The sequence below is a fragment of the Temnothorax nylanderi genome, unplaced genomic scaffold, assembly GCF_030848795.1.
Source record: "Temnothorax nylanderi isolate EJ_2023f unplaced genomic scaffold, tnyl_v1.0 TNYL_tig0672_pilon, whole genome shotgun sequence".
NCBI classification, from domain to species: domain Eukaryota; kingdom Metazoa; phylum Arthropoda; class Insecta; order Hymenoptera; family Formicidae; genus Temnothorax; species Temnothorax nylanderi.
This window is the reverse complement of record NW_027249734.1, coordinates 12,816-18,721: the sequence shown is the minus strand read 5'-3', so window position 1 is coordinate 18,721 and position 5,906 is coordinate 12,816. Positions and strand designations below refer to the sequence as shown.

The window sequence follows — 5,906 nt, the reverse complement described above, 5'->3', positions numbered from 1 at the left end:
TTTCAAAAGTTACAGCCCTTCAAAGTGCGCACTCTAAAATTAAAAAATTTTTTTTCCGGAGTTCTGACGGGAGTTCTGGTGGCCCCCCGAAGAGTTCTATCGAAAACTATCAGGTTCCGAAACGATCCGACCAATATTCTAAAAGTTACAGCCCTTCAAAGTGCGCACCTAAAATCCCCAGAACTCCCGCGAGAACTGCCGATTTCCGAAAAAAAAAATTACCCCCCGGGACTTAGAAAATTTTCGAGATGTGGCACTTTAAAGGGCTGTAACTTTTGAAATATTGGTTGTAGCGCTATAAAACCTATAGGGAACTCTAGAACTCATTGAAATCTTTCTGAATCTACCATAAAAAATTGATTTTAAAAAAATGTGGAAATTTTTTGTTCAACTTTGACATCGATTTTGGGCTTATTTGAACGGAACTCTTTCTAAAACCTATAGGGAACTTAGAACTCATCGAAATCTATCCGGAACTACCATAAAAAATTCATTTTTTCAAAAATGGGGGGCGCCGTGAAGTTAGCCTCCCCATTTTAAAAATGGTGTTTTCACCACTTTAAATGACGGAACTATTTCTAAAATCCATAGAGAACTATAGAACTCTTGCTGGGGAATCCAGAACTCTAATAAAAAGTTCCGAATTTTGAAAAAGGGGGGCCAACTTTACAGATATGAATGCAGGAAATACAGATTCCAAATATATTGGTAAGTCTATCGGTGCAAATAATATTGTCGCTGGCACAATACTATTTATGAACGAATGAATTAATGAATTAAATAATTAATTAAATCATTAATTAATTAAAAATTAATTAATTAATTTATTTATTCATTCAAAAATCATATCAGTTTACAGATTGGTTGTTCGGGAGCTGAGTTCATAACGTGATTTATTTATTAATTTAATAATTCATTTACTAATAATTAATTAATGTTCCAACGATAGCTGTGTTTCACACAGAAATTAATATAAAGCTATCAAAGATCTAACCTTGGACCGTATGGCTTTGATTCTAATTTGATTAATTAATTAATTAATTAATTCACTAAAAAATCATATCAGTTTACAGATTGCTTGCTCGGGAGCTGAGTTCATAACGTGATTTATTTATTAATTCAATAATTTATTTATTTATTCTATCATTAAATTATTAATACATAAATTAATTAATATTTAATGATAAAATAAATAAATGAATTATTGAATTAATAAATAAATCACGTTATGAACTCAGCTCCGAAACAAGCAATATGTAAACTGACAGGATTTTTCTATCGAATGGACGCTGATGCGGTATTGCGATGTGACAGAGGCTGATTTTGTTTCAGAATTAAGCTACCAAAGAGTTCCTTGAGCGTTATAAAGCCAGTAAAGAAAAGGCAAGGAAAAGCAGTTACCAATATTGTCCTCTTAAGACGTGTCCATCAGGTAAGTCGCAAGACAAATACTTGTTTAGGAAAATGGATGCTGGTCTCTCTCAATTCATTTATAATATTCTTTATTTATAATATACTTACTTCTTTATTTATAATATTCTTCTATGATTGATTTTGTTTCAGAAGCTGCCAAAGAATTTGCAGAATCAAAAATATAAGAAACAAGAAACAGATATTAGCGATTAGGAAAATGAATTACATATCGAATAAGTAACATTTACTTCGCCAGTCAATAATTAACACAATTGAGAATTTAATTGAACTACACCGGCAATGATTATAATCGCGGTAACGATTATAATCGTCGTGACAAATCGTCACCGAGTTTCGACCAAGGATTCTGGTCATTCTAAAGTTGATGCAATTTTAGATGCTTATAATATAAGCATCTTAATTAAATAATTACATTTATTGCGAAAAATATTACCTCTGGCAGGATAATATTTTTCGCAATAAATTTAATTATTTAATTAAGATGCTTATATTATAAGCATCTAAAATTGCATCAACTTTAGAATGACCAGAATTTTTGGTCGAAACTCGGTGACGATTTGTCACGACGATTATAATCGTTACCACGATTATAATCATTGCCGGTGTAGTTCAATTAAATTCTCAATTGTGTTAATTATTGACTGGCGAAGTAAATGTTACTTATTCGATATGTAATTCATTTTCCTAATCGCTAATATCTGTTTCTTGTTTCTTATATTTTTGATTCTGCAAATTCTTTGGCAGCTTCTGAAACAAAATTAATCATAGAAGAATATTATAAATAAAGAAGTAAGTATATTATAAATAAAGAATATTATAAATGAATTGAGAGAGACCAGCATCCATTTTCCTAAACAAGTATTTGTCTTGCGACTTACCTGATGGACACGTCTTAAGAGGACAATATTGGTAACTGCTTTTCCTTGCCTTTTCTTTACTGGCTTTATAACGCTCAAGGAACTCTTTGGTAGCTTAATTCTGAAACAAAATCAGCCTCTGTCACATCGCAATACCGCATCAGCGTCCATTCGATAGAAAAATCCTGTCAGTTTACATATTGCTTGTTTCGGAGCTGAGTTCATAACGTGATTTATTTATTAATTCAATAATTCATTTATTTATTTTATCATTAAATATTAATTAATTTATGTATTAAGGGGATGCTGGAGCCGCAGACGAACTCGATCGGCGTCGGTAAAGAAGGTCGGCGAACTCTAACGCGAATTACAGCGCCGTACCACAGGGTGGTAGGAATTGGAATAAAAAATAATCAATATGTCGATATTTTTATTTTTTGCTACCGACGGCCTCGGTAGCATGTGTGTGACAGATGACTCTGTACCGCACACAAGTGCGTGCCGTGTACGTGTGCGCTGAGAGCACCGCGTACAACCGAGCCGTGTTTCTATTATTCCGTAACATTGCATTGGATAATTTTCAAATATATATATGTATATCATGTATTGGATATATATATATATGCAATGTCGGAAGTGAAAAGGCATATATATAATGCGTATTATAATGTATACACATACAATATATACATGTACGCAATTATATGTATGAGTATGTATACATTGCATGTACATATGCGCATTATGTATTATGAACATAGGTTCTGAGTGTTAGCATTTTTATTTCACCGAAAGTGAATAATGTAAAACACACAACTTTTATTTTATATATATATATGTACTGTTTATATATTTATAATACAAAATGACAAATATATTTACAGTACATTTTTTCTCAACCGTCAAAATAGACGCTTCTGACATTTTACAGTAGTCAGCTCACGATCAACGCCTCTGACACTGAATTAAAATTAGCCAGCCCACGATTAACGCCTCTGAAACTAGTTAAATCTAGCCAGCCCACGATTGACACCTCTGGCATTTTATTTTGTCAGTAACGCCAGAATTGACGCTTGTGACATTTTATCAGTAGTCAGCTCACGATCAACGCCTCTGACACTGAATTAAAATTAGCCAGCCCACGATTAACGCCTCTGAAACTAATTAAATCTAGCCAGCCCACGATTGACACCTCTGGCATTTTATTTTGTCAGTAACGCCAGAATTGACGCTTGTGACATTTTTTCAGTAGTCAGCTCACGATCAACGCCTCTGACACTGAATTAAAATTAGCCAGCCCACGATTAACGCCTCTGAAACTAATTAAATCTAGCCAGCCCACGATTGACACCTCTGGCATTTTATTTTGTCAGTAACGCCAGAATTGACGCTTGTGACATTTTATCAGTAGTCAGCTCACGATCAACGCCTCTGACACTGAATTAAAATTAGCTAGCCCACGATTAACGCCTCTGAAACTAATTAAATGTAGCCAGCCACGATTGACACCTCTGGCACTTATTAAAAATAACCAGGCTAATATCCCAGATAGCAAAAACCTGTCGTTGCGAGTATAGCATCTCAGCTGACAGCCAAATGATCATATCGCTGCCGTTTCTTTCGCGCACACACTCTCACACTTGTTACTACTCAACTTCTAACACTTCTTACGTGTATGCGTGCGTCAGTGACGCACAATGAAGTACAAGAGACATTTAGTTACAACTGTCATAAGTCATGACAGTTCATAACCTCATGTCATGCTCATAACCTCTCGTCGATCAGCATGCTATCGCATGCTACCGATGCGTCCGGCAACACTGCGACTGCAGCACGTGGCGCGCCGAGTGAGCGAGAGAAAATATATCGTTTCTTCCTTCTCGCTCTGATTGTCAGCTGATATGATCGAGGCTGCTACAGTGTGGTGACTCTCGTACCGCACACAAGTGCGTGCCGTGTACGTGTGCGCGAGAGCACCGCGTACAACCGAGGCCCGTTTCTAATATTCCGTAACATTGCATTGGATATTTTTCTAGTATATATATGTATATATCATGTATTTGATATATATATATATATATATGCGATGTCGGAAGTGTAAGGCATATATATAATGCGTATTACAATTTATACACATACACATATACATATACTCAATTATAGCGCCTACGCAATTATATGTATAAGAGTATATATTACATATATATATATATATATATATGTGTGTGTGTACTGTTTATATATTTATAATATAAAATGACAAATATATTTACAATACATTTTTTCTCAAGTGTACAAAAGTAATGTTACAAAACTATATGTTTTGAATATTGAGAAAATAGAATGGGCCCCTCCAACGCCCATTCCCGTGAGAACGCAACCAATATATTTTTCCGTCTCTCCGATTGTAATTTACAAATGATACATTTGTAATAATCAGTACCGTCAGAATAGACGCTTCTGGGATTTTATTTTGTCAGTACCGTCAAAATAGACGCTTGTGACATTTTATTTTGTTAGTACCGTCAAAATAGACGCTTCTGGCATTTTATTTTGTCAGTACCGTCTAAATAGACGCTTCTGACATTTTATTTTGTCAGTACCGTATATTAGAAATGTAAATTATTTTTTCTTCTACTGGCGTGACGTGAAAAACATTTATTGTCTGGGAAAAGGTGACAATTCATATTTTTCTATAATATTCATAAAATGACGTCTCATACGTTGTACGTCATTCGAATATTTTTCCTCACAAGGATTTCCTCCTAAGGCTACAGTTGTAGCGAAAGCGGCAGCATAAATTCCGCAAGACATACCGTCCGGTTGTCTTTGGACCTTTTCAAAAATTATATCACTTACGTTTATTTTTGGAAAACGTTTGCGAATATAAATTTTCTCCTGTTCTGCAAATTTTTTGTTTGTACAGCCAGGTTGGCTATCATACACATGAAGTTTAAATCCATCAAAGTAAATACATCGCCAGTGACGAATACAAGTCCCTCCAATGATTTGTAAGCTTTTGTTACTGTCACTAGCTATAATCATGTCAGGATAATATATGTACTGAACGTTTTGCGTTTCGAAACATGTAGTTTCTCTTATGACACGTAAAAATAAATCTAATGGTTCATCAGTTACTTCGCTATTTGTGGGCAAAACATTCTCTTGTATTATATGAAGAGAAACAGTTACGTCATCCAGACACTTTCTGCGTCTTGCTATATCATCTTCAGTTAAATTATAGCTATTGTCATAACTGATTATGATGCAATCATCATCTTGCTGTGGATCTGTAACAGCGGCAGATGGTGCTTTTGTTGAAAAAAACGTCACATTTTAAACGTTTGCTCTTTGGCACAAATTCTTCTAAATTTCCCTTTCAATACTACTTTCTCTGCTATTTTGCGGACTATTTGTTTTTCTACGCGCATCTTTAGCTTTTTTAGCTTCTTTAGCTTCCATTATATATTGTGGATTTCTTACTGCCATATGTCTATTATGGCGGCTGTCCAAAATTTCTGGAAGCATGCATTCATAATAGAAACGTGTTAGGAAAGGCAGCATTTGATTTTTCCAAAAAACATCGTCTCTTTTCACATCCACTGTTTTATACTT

At 34.5% G+C, this 5,906-nt stretch overlaps 1 long non-coding RNA gene across 1 annotated transcript; it reads left to right on the top strand.

Annotated features, from left to right (window-relative positions):
- The first annotated feature begins 677 nt into the window (after positions 1 to 677).
- LOC139784765 (uncharacterized) lies at positions 678 to 1,722 on the top strand. Its single transcript, XR_011721674.1, has 3 exons — positions 678 to 708; positions 1,333 to 1,432; positions 1,564 to 1,722. It is a non-coding gene; the product is annotated as an uncharacterized lncRNA (long non-coding RNA).
- The last annotated feature ends 4,184 nt before the right edge of the window (positions 1,723 to 5,906 follow it).